This window comes from Ornithodoros turicata, chromosome 5 (assembly GCF_037126465.1).
Source record: "Ornithodoros turicata isolate Travis chromosome 5, ASM3712646v1, whole genome shotgun sequence".
NCBI lineage: Eukaryota > Metazoa > Arthropoda > Arachnida > Ixodida > Argasidae > Ornithodoros > Ornithodoros turicata.
In genome coordinates, this window is record NC_088205.1 from 31395446 (window position 1) to 31408769 (window position 13324).

General features: G+C 45.4%; 1 protein-coding gene across 1 annotated transcript in view; it reads right to left on the reverse strand.

Moving 5' to 3' along the window:
- The window catches only part of LOC135394289 (leucine-rich repeat-containing G-protein coupled receptor 5A-like), a 372926-nt gene that overhangs the window by 342984 nt on the left and 16618 nt on the right, over positions 1 to 13324 (reverse strand). The gene's annotated exons all lie outside the window — the stretch shown is intronic.

The following is a 13324-nucleotide window of genomic DNA, read 5'->3' on the forward strand; positions in this document are numbered from 1 at the left end:
TCACGACGAGCGAATCCAATTTCCCTCGCTATTCTTTCTGTGTCATTTGGCCTAAAAGTCCCTCTTCGCCGCTTTTATGCGCGGGCGGCTGAAAGAAGTTCACCGACAATTTTCCATCTCCTCGTTATGGTATAATTCGCGGTACAAACTCAAAGAGACACTCTTTTTTCTTCATTTATATATGTAGTTCAAGCAACTGGGTTATTTTTATCATCTTTTCCCCCTTATTTCTGGAAAAATAAGATTACGTTCGTAAATCCCTCATTTGAGGAGTTCTCGAGCGATTAAACGCTTTGTGGTGGAAAGATTTAGATGATGGTTATGGTGGTGGTGGGTAAGGAAAAATATGACACACAATTTGAGACCCGTTACTCCAGAGTGAGTATGCAAACGAACATGGCTATAGTGAGGCGTTAAAAAGGTGTCTTCTCCGTATGAACATTACGAAAAGAAGTACCGTAATTTCACGCGTATAAGCCTCACCGCAGATAAGCCGCAGGACCCGTTTTTAGGGACGTTTTGAACATTTTCCGACAGATAAGCCGCACTCGCAGATAAGCCGCGGGCAAAACGACGCAACTGATTTGTGCGACAAAGGAGACCATAGAAAAGGCCATAAACCCTGTGGTCCATACTCCGTGATCGGCATGGTGTACAACAAAGGTGGTCACAGTTCTAGTGTTCAACCATGATCGGATTGTGCCCTTGCTGTGTGTTTTTATGGATCGACTGGTCAGTGGCCCTCCAGGAGACACGAATCACTGTCACCATTTTCGTTAAAGTTACTTGGGGGAAGGCACCAGGAAGGTCAGTCTATAAGCGGCCCTGGGATGGACGCGCCCCTGTTACGCATTGTTCGTGCATTGGCAGGGCGGTGCTGTTCCAGAGACACTTTCGTTAAAACCGGCGTATGGGGAAAATATCAGGACAAAATATTCATCAGATAAGCCGCAACGGTGGATAAGCCGCAGAGCGCCCGTGAGAAAAAAAAATCGCGCATAAGCCGTGGCTAATACGCGTGAAATTACGGTAAGTGAATGTTGTCTAGTAGTCAGGCCCATGATGAGCAGGCCAATCGCCCAACACTTTCGTGACATCAAGAGGTCGGTCTTCTATCAAATCTCCGAAGCAACAGGCTGGAAAATTTGGAATATTGTTTCTAAGCAGTATTCAGCATCCTCTATGAACGAAGTTAATGAGTGGTAAGGTGGTGACCGTGGTGATGGTACCGAAAAAGAAAGTGCTGGCTCCTGTGTTTAGAAGTCCACCTCGGGTGGACTTTTAAACACAGGAGCCAGCACTTTCTTCCGTTACTTTCTTTCTTTCAGCACTTTCTTCCGTTCTTTCCGTTAGTCGACCAGTATACTGGTCGACTAACGGATGCTTCCGTGACTGCGTCAAAAACGCCAATGCAATTCGCAAATCCACCTGTAGCCTTTAGTGACGTCGAAGGATATCAATTGTGTCCGAAGCAGCTTGAAGATGTCGTCGACTAGAAGAATCATATCGCGTGCGGTTGCGTTGCGTCTGCCGCATGTCTCACGCCCAGATGTTCGGTGCTCTAAGAAAAAAGTGCGTGAAAAGGTGGCACCGTCTATAGTTACCACCTAGGTCAACATAGCATCTGATATAGGGTGTAAAAGGGGGGGGGGAATATGTTTATTAAGAAAAAAAGAAAGGAAAGGTTAGCCAGGCAAAGAGCCGGCGTAAAAGGGTGGTCAAAGCAATTATCGTATATCCAAATTGCTACAAAAAGGCGTACGCCCCCCTCGCTCACCGAATCAGACATACACATAACCCTATCATTCGTGGCAATGGTTGGCGGACAACGTGCTATGCGGTGAAGTTCTGTTTTGAGAGTGAGGTAGCAGGTAGAACTTTGCAACCTTTTAGGCACAACATATGCGACAACTATTACCTCCTAAAAGGTGCAATTGCTCCACCCTTTTTTCTAAGAGTGGGGAGGCTGACTACTTCTAGAGCATGAAATGTAGCGCCGGTATAGATACCAGGTATCTACTGGGCCGAAACAACTGCTTGCCGCACATCAGTAGCGATTTCACTTAATGTTAACTTGAGTCTTGATTTCTCCCCTTTATTTACTTGTTTTTGCACTCTATAGAGATGACAAGGATCAATAGCGAGTTCTAGTAGATCGGAAGATGTTCCCGATAACGGCTACGAAAACATGATGAGCCAATCGCTTCATTATTTTGAATGACGTCAGGTTGCTGGTCTTTGATTTGACAGCATCCCTTATCGTATCGTTTGCGTACACTGCTTCGATCTGCTAAAACTCCCTAATGTTTGTTAACCTACAGTACATTTTGTACGATAGTTCTTGCTCTTCCTCCCGCAAAGGAAACGTCGTTTGGTAGAAATAAAAGACAGTGAGCGCCACGATAAACATGAGAAATGTGGAGAAACGTAATGTACGGTAGATAAGCCGTAAATAAGAAGCATGAAGTAAGACGATAGGATGATACGCACAAGAAACGGAAGGAATGTGTTACAGCAAGCGGATACAACGCAAACAAAGGGGACGTCAGTGACAGGCCTGGGAAGGGGATAGTTTCCCGCGACCTCTTTTATTTTTTTGGAGTTGCACGGTGAAGTTGAGAAGGTCCACGTATATTCTAATCGCTGTTGGTGGTTGCGTTGCCGGGAGTTAGCCTGCAATACTACGATATCACACGAGAGAGGATGTCAAAACCGGTAGCTATGGTATTGTACGCCCCCACGCAAGTCGACACATTTGTAAGCATATACGAGGGTACGTGGTTCAATAAGTAACCTTAAATAATTTATTGACGGGTAATGATAATGAGAAACATGTAACGTTTTTCTACGTAGTCCGCCTGCCTTTCAATGCAGATGCGCAATCGTCTGCCAAGCGCTTGTATTCCAGCTGAGAAGTCTCCTGGGCGGGTGTGTAGCCATTCATGCACCGCTTCTTTCACATCTTCGATCGTCGGATGCAAACTGACGACCGCCAATATACACGTGCAAGGTGTTCATTTTTATCAGTAATATGTTTTTTATTACAAACTTATGAAAGCTACACATATGCCATTTTGAAGGTGGGTTCTACGGCCAGGCGGACATCCTTTCGAAGAGAGTAACTACGAGATGAGTAGTTACCTAAAATTCGTTAATTAACTCTTTAATTAGGAAATTTCAGAGAAAAGCAAGATAACAGAACGGGAAACAATACTCGTTGCAAATTATTCTGTCTTTTCAAAATCTTGAAACGAGTGGGGAATCTATTTATTTTGTCAGGAACGAACTCGTGCCGTGAAATATCCATCGCTGAATTTCGCTATGCAAAACGAGCCGAAACCAAAGCAGCGCGCCTCAGGAGCCAATGACCTTCGCGACGGCGGCTTATCTGGGCCGCAAGGCGGTTCATTTGGTCAGCAGATCAGCACCTACTTCAATCATCTCCATCGCTCCAAAGCACATGGCGCTCGGACGTGGAATGAGCGCTGTGTCCTACGCGCTCCCGGCCGGCGCGGTTTCGGTTTCGGCTCATTTGCATAATAAAATTTGCCTATAGATATTTCAATGCACGCGCGAATTTCAGGATATTTTTAAACATGAAATGACTTGCAACTAGGATAGTCTCTTTATCAGCTATCTTGATTTTGCTCGAAATCCCATAATGAAAGTGTTAGTTAATGAATTTTTGGTACTTAGTCATCTACTGCATAGTTACATACTCTCTTCGAGAGGATGTCCGCCTGGCCGTATAACTCAACTGCATACACAACATCGATGCTGCTGTAATAGCTTTTTTATAAAAATATATATAACGGAGAAAATGAACACCCTGAATAATAATAGCTAGGAGTATAGAATTATATGAAAGGTGAGTCCGCCTACAGTTGTGTGACTACATGCTGCACGTGCCGCAGGGTAGAAATGCGGATAATTTCGACCACGTGTGGGCCCTTAACGTGCGCCGGAAATCTCCCACACACGGTGCGGGAAGCAATGCTTTCTCCCTCACATTGCTACCGGGCAAGGCTGCGCGGGTAACTGAGTACGTGTATTTAGATACCTTTTGTGTATCTTGAGTGAAATTTTGGATACACTTTCATAGAGGAACTTTTACCCGTAACTCAGTTACTTTTTGCAGTAACTTTTACGCTTTCTCATAGTATTTTATTTTTTTCTCATTAAAAAGCACGGGCGACAACCGTCATGAACAGGTGGCGCAATTCGGCTCGGCAATCTGACTTGAGTGCTTTGCAATCATTTCCAGTATTGAACAACAATTTTATTTTAATGATGATGATTGGCGAGTTTGCTCGCCAGTGGTGATACTCTAACCCGTTGCTGGCGGCAATGTAATTCTCAAATATAATAGTAGGCTGCCGAGCACTGCCGCGGTGGAGCGCAACAGGCTTTAGCTTGGGGGTCTCGCGCTCGTCAGCACAAATCTTCGAACCCACATGACCGAGAAGAATTTTGAAATGACTGTGCTCCTCCGTGCAAACAGAAGGTATGCAAGTGAAACGGGGGGGGGGGGGGGGGGGGGGGATGACGTTCAATAATAATAATATAAAAAGAGAGAGAAGTGAGGTGAAGTGCTAGTTTGTTAATGTGTGCTATCTGGCCAGTGCCCAGTCTATTTTCTTGGAATAAAGACATTTAATGGTTCATATCTCGGGTGTGTGCCGACCCCACAGTGTCGGAGCGAATCGAAAACCGGAACCGAAAACAGGAAAAAACCGCTATTTTGGTGTGAACCGGAACGGAATCGAAACCGTACACGTTTTTTTTTTTTTTTTTTCGCCCAGGAGCGAAACCGAAACATTCATTTAACGGTTTTCGGTCCAAGAAAAAATTTCGCCGGTTGGACTACGAGTAGGCGAATGAAACTGTCGTCGTGTGTTCTGAAGTCATGTCATGGATACTTTACGAGGGTTACGGTTACGGTGCAATGTATGTCGGCATACTATGACCCTTAGGCTCCCTTTATAACGTTTTATCGTTGGCGCACAATGACTTAGATGTACATGTGACCGGTTGTGAATCTCTACCAACGTGGTGTAGTGTTCGTTTTAATTTCATCTGCCCAAACTCTTCTCAACTAATCAGCGACCGAAGGAGGCTGCGAAACGGCTTCTCTATCGGTAATGTCGCGCAACGTGTCCCTTGTTTGAGAGCAGCGAAGTTGAATACATTTACGTATACGCGAGGCAAGCGCGTGCGAAGTGGCGCCTCGTTTGTGAACAGGACACGAACAAAAAAAAAAAAAAGAAAACGGAGCCGTCCAGCGCGTTTGTGACTGTGAGTGAAGGCGTTCCTCGGTTTGCGTCGTACTCGTGTGGTAGTGCTTGCTGGCGAGGAAGCAGCAACAGGCATTCGGATGGGACGCGATCGCACCAATCCAGCAAGAAGGTACTTTACGTACGACATCACAACAAACAAGTCCGTCTGTATCAAGCGCTTCAAGGAAGGAGAAAGACTATTTGAACAGACTGTCACCTACAGGAACCAGGAGCTACCAATTTCGCAGCTATTAATATTAAATACCATGTATGCGGAGTAAACGGGTTTACATTTTGCAACACTGATTTTTTTTTTTTTTTCTGGGAATGAATATGCCCACCAGAAGCGGAACCGGTTAAAACCGGTATGAACCGTTCTTTTTTCGCTCCGGAGCAGAACCGATACCGGACCGTTTATGATAGAACCGGAACGAAAAACGTTTCGGTTCGACACCCTGTGTGCTGCACTGACTGTTCTTCTTTCTTTTTTTTTATCTTTTCTTTTTAATTGTTATTTCGAGTTCCTTTTCTTTCTAATTTTGTTTGTGTGGAATAGAAAGCCGGCATCAGCCTGTCTGACATTGTCTCTTTTCTTTCTATTAAACATATACCCCCCCCCCTTTTTTTTTAGAGTCACTGAGGATAACCCAAGAGTCCATGGCTGGCACAGTAGCGACATACTTAGGGCGTGTAGAATTCCATATACAGGGTGTCTGGTGAGAAAGTGTCATTAAATTTCTAAAAATAGGTTTATTCAGAAAATTATGAAACTACTTGGAATACACACACACAGACTTTTGCCACAGATTCAGGCCATTTGCATTCGCGTCACACATTAATTAAGCTAATTTTGCTAATTGAACTCGAAAATTAGCCAAGCAAAGGTAACGTTTTTCTTGATGAATTGAGAAGCCAATGGCCATAGCACAGTATTCCAACCCAAAATCACAAGTTTTTTCAGAAGATTTGTACAAAAATTTGACAGCCGCAAAACCGTCCCCGTGCGAGGTGCGCTTGCTGATATTTACGTTCGCGGAACTTTTCGTTCCATCCAAATGCTCTCCCTCCTATGCGAACAAGGACATAATCACGCCTTCCGCCCTTATCAACGTGCGTACCGTCAGTCCCCTGCCACTGATAACGTCGGTTACCGCTGTAATGCCCCGAATCGGGTGTGGCTGTTTCCACTTTCTCTCGATAAAGGCAGAGCCAGCATTTACGCAAACGCAAATTTCATGGAGCACGCCTTGCCAAGTGACGGTTTTGCGGCTGTCAAATTTTTGTACAAATCTTCTGAAAAACCTGTGATTTCGGTTGGAATAGTGTGCTATGGCCATTGGCTTCCGAATTCATCAAGAAAAACGTTACCTTTGCTTGGCTCTTCGAGTTCAATTGGCAAAATTCGCCTAATTAATGTGTGACGCGAATGCAAACGGCCTGAATTTGTAGCAAAAGTCTGTGTGTGTGTGTATTCCAAGTAGTTTCATAATTTTCTGAAGTTCAACCTATTTTTACAAATTTAATGACACTTTCTCACCGGACACCGTGTAGTTCTGATGCGGTGGCCGATGTTGGATGGGACAAGCGAACGGAGTGTTGAATGCCACAGCTTGGAATGTAGAAAGCGCAGGCTGACCCAGTTGGGGTTGTTGACGCGTCCGTAAATATCTGTTTGGCTGCACTGTAGTTCTCTATGAATTCTAGGGTAAGTTGTCGCACGACTTGAGGAGCAGTAGCCTTCTTATATGTTAAGCCTGGTATTTCCACCCATAGAATTGGTTGTCTCTGGGTCCATGGCGGGCAGGACGCAGTTGGGTATGAACTATGGGCTCGAATTTCGCGCCTGAGAGGCATAACACAATGATAGATACCCGAAAGAGATCGGCGATGGATTGCGTATATTAGCGGGTGCCTCCTGTGACGTGTTGCGAGACGAGTGTAATGTCTAACCGCTTCTATCATGCGGAGGGTCGGTAGGTCCGATTCCCGTGCTTCAGCGAAAGCCGGCAGGCTCTGTGCAGTGTTTGGTACTCCGAGGCAAACCTTCACGCTCTTTGTCAGGATACGCTGTAGGTAAGTTTCAGAGGTCGCAGATAGACCATGAAGGACGGGTAAGCGGTACGCCAACATCTGTCCAATGAGAGAAGCGTGAAGCCCAAGCATAGAGGAGCATGTAGCTCACCATCGTGTCCCACAGACATAACAGAGAATGTTAATCCTATAGCGTCAGCTCGATCTCTTATATTCTGGACACTTCGGCATTCCAGGATAATCTACGGTCAAGGATAATCCCGACGAAGCGATGGTGTGACACCCGTACTAAGTTGGTTCCATTCATGTGCAGGGTGAACTTTGTGAGGTGTTTCCTAGTAAAGGGAAGATACACAATATTTTTCCTTGGAGATGTCCATCCCATCGTTCTGTGATGTATTGTGCTATACATTATTAAGCACACACTGCAACCTAGCTTGCAGTGCCGTCTATTGTTTACCGGACGTCCAAATGCATATATCATCTGCATACATGCTGAGATTTACACCTCGCACCAGAACCTTAGCGAGATCTGCGAGCACGAGATTAAATAATGTTGGACTGAGTACATCCTCCTTGTGGAACCCCTGCAACTAGCCTGTGCGTGTTGCTTTATTCCCCACTTGTGCGCATAAATAGGGTAAGGTGGGGCAAGATGAGACAGAAATTTGCAAAACGAATATGAAAGTCGTATTTTTCCTGTTAAAAAAAAAAAAAAACTAGCGATAGGCGTATTCTCAGGGGTCTAGAGCTTCTGACCTGTAAATGCAGAAAGGACGTAGCCGGTGTAAGATAAACACAGAACAAGAAATTTAAAAATGCAGATTGTCTCATCTTGCCCCAACCGTCGGGGCAAGACGAGATATCGCGTGGGGCAAGATGAGACACGCCGTGGTAATGAACTATACAATATTTTTGCAGTCGAAGCAGGCCAAGTAAAGCCCGTGAGCCCACTGCCCACATGATGTGCAATGAAACCATAGCTCGGCGTTTCCTGCCTTCGAAACTCACGATCACAATCATCTGATAAGGCGTAAGTTCGGGCCCTCCTACGAACTCACGTGAAGGTCCACATGACATATCGGTGAGCTCGATCATGCCGCGTATTAGCGCACTCACCAGATAACATCGCATTTGCTCTGTTTATCAGTGTGATATTATCCGGTGAGTGCACCAATATGCGGCATGATCGAGCTCCCCGATACGCCATGTCGACCTTCACGTCGGTTCGTAACAAGGCCCGAACTCACCCCTTATCAGATGATTGTGATGGTGAGTCTCGAAGGCCCGAAACGCCGAGCTATGGATGAAACCAAACAGAACCTGGTGCTGATTTGCTCCACCGTCCTTTCCAAACAAGGCACCGCAGACTGATGTGTCGCTGGTCGCTCGCGTTTGCGTGCGCTTCTGCTTTGCTGGAAATATCCTAGGAAACAGGAAAATTCGATGGAAAATCCTAGGCAATATGCAAAAAAAAACAACAAATATCAGATTACATTAATTAGTTATTAAATTACATTAAAGTTAAATTGCATTAAATTTAAATTGCATTAAATTGTTGCGTCTTGCCCCGTGCATATCATCGGACGAATCAATTTTTCTGTTCAACACCGGAAAACCAAGAGTGCCCATATTTTGCATGTACCTCGATGAAGGCATAAAGAAATTGAATGTGGACTTACAGTGACTGAATAAGCCTGCGAAACGCTGCTGCACATATGACAAAAAGGACTACAGAAAATCGCGCTTTTATGGCGGATCTTGACATTTCAGGCAGAAGTAGCCGATTTTTCTCTCTTCAACGCATACACCAATCCGGACAATTCTTATGTGCAATAAAGCGGACATGCAGAGCCACCTATGAGTGAAGTTTCAAGTTTCTGGTCCACTTTTGCTTACAGAGATGCTCGTTCCAAATCCAGATACCTCGGACGGTTAATCCACAGCCCAGAAACCAGCTATATGAATCGTGTCTTCCGTTACATTCGCTACACACGCCACAAAACCCGGTGGGTGAAGAGGATCAACCAGATTGACCAAATTTACAGCAGAGGGACAATGAGACAGAAAGCGCAAAATGAAAGAGAATGGACCAGAATAATATCAAAAGAGATTAACCATACCGAGGAAGAGCGCTGGCAGGCAGCAGTGGGGAAAACGAAAAGCATGGACATGTATAGAAGAAATAAACATCAACACGCAACGGAACAATTCTACAGGGGAGACAACCGAAGCGGCCTACTCTTCCAAGCACGTACTGGATCATTGCCCAGAAGGAAGTGCATTGAAGAACTTTTCCATACCGACAACGCAGAATACATACTTTGCATGACGGGCGAAGACGAGAACCTCCACCACATAATGTATTCATGCCGGGCACTACTACCAACGAAACCGAAACCAGCAGTCTTTGGAGCGGTTCTGCAGAACCGCTCCAAAGACTGCTAGGCTTTGAGAGTGACACCCCGCCATACATTATTGAAACTACAAAGAGACACCTGGAGGCTTTGGAAAAAGAATGCAAAAGAATTAACGTATTGCAAACATCAGCCACATCGGGACCAACGGGAAGGTCGGATAGCATCTCCCAAAGAAACGCAAGAGACGACTACGAAGCCGAACAGGACGACGGAGGCAAAACGAAACCAGACGACCGGATCCCGGAACGCGAGCGACGCCCCACGACGACAAACTAACTGACCTTTCGTTTTATTTCTGTTTTGCATCTAGACTTCGGTCTAGTACTGCGCCTGTGGTACTCTCGTACCTGCCCTGATTCGAAAGGGATGAGGCACACTTGAACCTGAACCTGAACCAGTGCGTGCAGCAACGTGTTTCTGAGACAGGTGGCGTCGAGCAAAAAATGTCGCGTCTTTCGCGTTTTCTTATTCTGTCAATGTAAGTCCACATCCTATTTCTTTATTCATTCATCTAGATATATGCAAAATATGGGCACTCTTGGTTATCCGGCGTTCAACAGAAATATTAATGCATCCGATGATATGCACGGGGCAAGACGCGACAATTTAATGTAATTTAAATCTAATGCAATCAAATGTAATGTAATTTAGAAACGGATAAATCAACTATTAGATGGCTTTATGCTTGTTCCTCAGATATTGCTTTTTTGTATATTGCCTAGGATTTTCCAGCAAATTTTCTTGTTTCCTAGGATATTTCCAGCAAAGCAGAAGCGCGCGCAAAAGCGAGTGATGAGCGACACATCAGACTGGAGGTGCCTTGTTTGCAAAGGACGGTTGAGCAAAGTAGGACCGGGTTCTGCGTGGTTTTATTGCACATCATGTGGGCGGTGGGCTCAAGGGGTTGTGTAGGGTCCGACGGGCTTTACTTTGTCTGCTTGGATTGCAAAAACTAGTTTGTATAGTTCATTACCACGGCGTGTCTCATCTTGTCCCACGCGATGTTTTGTCTTGCCCCGAGGGTTGGGGCAAGATAGACAATCTGTATTTTTGAATTTCTTGTTCTGTGTTTACTTTAGAACGGCTAGGTCTGTTCTGTATTTATAGGGTCGGAAGCTCTAGAACCCTGAAAATGTGCCCATGGCAAGTTTTTTTTGCAAAACACGAAAAATAAAAATTGTATGAAAGATTTCATATTCAATTGCAAATTTCTGGCTCATCTTGGCCCACCTTACCCTACTCTTCCCGTTTTCAAAAAATCAGGGCAGATAACGATATCATTCGAGCTGACGGTTGGTTAGGAGCGTGCTATGCGGTGAAGTTCATTTTTAAGAGTGTGAGGCCTGTAACTATGAATAGCTCTCTCCAGTTCGGTCGTTGTGAATTCGGCATTCAAGGATTCATCGGCTGGTACCGACCGGACATCAACCGTGTTAGTGATCGCTGCAACTGCTAGCCGGTATGAGTCAGTGGCAGACGCATCAGAGGCTTCAAAAGGTGTAGACAAAATTCGTCGCCCACGCTAGATTCAGGGGTCCCAAGGTGTAACGCTAAAGCACGAAATGGACTCTGCATGACCACAGGTGAGCTCAAGCACTTTACTACTTGCCATATGCACCCAGTAGAGGTATATGAGTCAATGACGCACAAAAGGACTGCCAGTTGCGGCGGACAAATCGTTGCTGATGGCGGCGAATTAGATTGCGAACTCTTCTAGCTTCTTCATAGTGAGAAAGGCTACCTGTTCTTCTGAAACGCCGTTCTGCTCGTCTCCGAATGGCCCACAGCTTTTCATGTTCAATATCTACCGTTTGCATTCCCTGTGCGGGTGTAACCACCCTCGTTGTAGCGTTGAGCTGTTCTGCTATCAGGCCGCTAAAGCCATCTATATCTGCCACCTGCACACCTTTTATCGATATGTTTATCGATGCTAGTCGATATTTAGTTGCAGGTATCGGTATTTATCCATCTTCGCAGTTCCGATATTTTTTTCTAGCTCCGCCCCGTTGACTGAAGCCTCCTTCTCTTTTCGTTCAGACGAACTAAAACGGAAATAAACGACCCTCCGACCAAGAGCCGCTGCTGCATTCGGTTTAAATCTCTGAAACGCTATCCACCAAGTGGGATAACGAAAGAAGAGCAACTTTATGAGACAGCCGTCGAGGGCTTTTGAGCGCAGCCACGTATTTCTGGCGAGAAACGCGTCAATGCCCCGAGCGATGCCATCGATCATCCGTTGCCGAGAAAAGATCGGAATTGCAGATGCGAGCCAATCGATGCTTTCTACCAGTTTTCCACTTGACACCACATGCGCTTCCTATTTTATACTGTGCACGCGGTGAGTTTACGCACATCCCAGCAAATTACACGTCGGCGCGCTTTTTTCTGCTCATTTTTAAGCTGCGAAGTCGCGACGCACGCTGCGATTTTCTCGTAAGCTGGCGCACCGAAATGCATCTCCGCGGTATCATCTGCCGAACTGAGAAGCTACAGTTTAGATGTCTTGGAAGGATCAAGGACGCGGCTCGATAAAATATTGTTGCACCATTCGTGCGCATTAGGCCGTTTTTTTTTTTTTTTTTTCCAATGGGGGAGTCTTTTGTTCTTTGGATGCGTAATGCTCGATATACTCTAAAAAGAGAGGTGGTGGTTTTGACGATCCCGGCTTGTCTTTGTTTGCCTTACTCATGGGCAGCGTCACGATTGAATGAGACGGGATGATATGAGACACGGGCGAATAACAATTTTAAAACCGAATCGAATACGAAGCGAATCGTTGTATAACCGAACTGGGTACATATGCAGCTCGCGCACGGATATGAACATGTTTACATCATGTATACGCGGTATATTCATACGGACCAAATTATGAAGTAGCGCTCTCTTTGTGCCGTTTTCTGCCTTACGCGTGCATGCAGCTGCGGAACTATTCCAATATAGAGTTCCGTTTCCGACTCGGAAATCAAATCTCGTACAGAATTATCCGCTTCGGTACTATAGAAAAATTCGAATATGCGCTGACGCATGCACTCTAAAATCAGAACTTCATCGCATTCGAAGAGGGAGAGAGAAAGGGGGCGGCGACGTACGCCTGTTTTGTGGCAGTAATGATATACATATTCAAATTGCCACAAAACAGGGGTTGGTCCCCTCTCTCCTCGAATGAGTAGCTATAACCCAATATCATTCGTGACAATGGTTGGCGCACAGCGTGCTATGCGGTGAAGTTCTGTTTTGAGAGTGGTATGAGATGTTGAAACAATGTCGGTCTAAAGTTCAGTTGTAGACCGCTCACAGATACAGGATTGGTGAGAAGTCCCGCGAGCAAATAAACTCTTCATAGTCATGGTCTTTGGAGTCATAGTCTTTGGGCGAGTCCCGTTTCCGGGAGGAAGTATAGACTTGGATGCGAGCTTTGCAGTGTCTTTCAGTGAAAGGAACCTCTGAGATACAGGACATCATCCAGCTTACAACAACTACATGAATGACGATGGGATGAGGTGATTCACCGCAACAATTGCGGTACCATACCTCAGTGCATGTGGGTTAATATATGAGTGGGATGACGATGATAAAGATGATTCATACACACTCGCG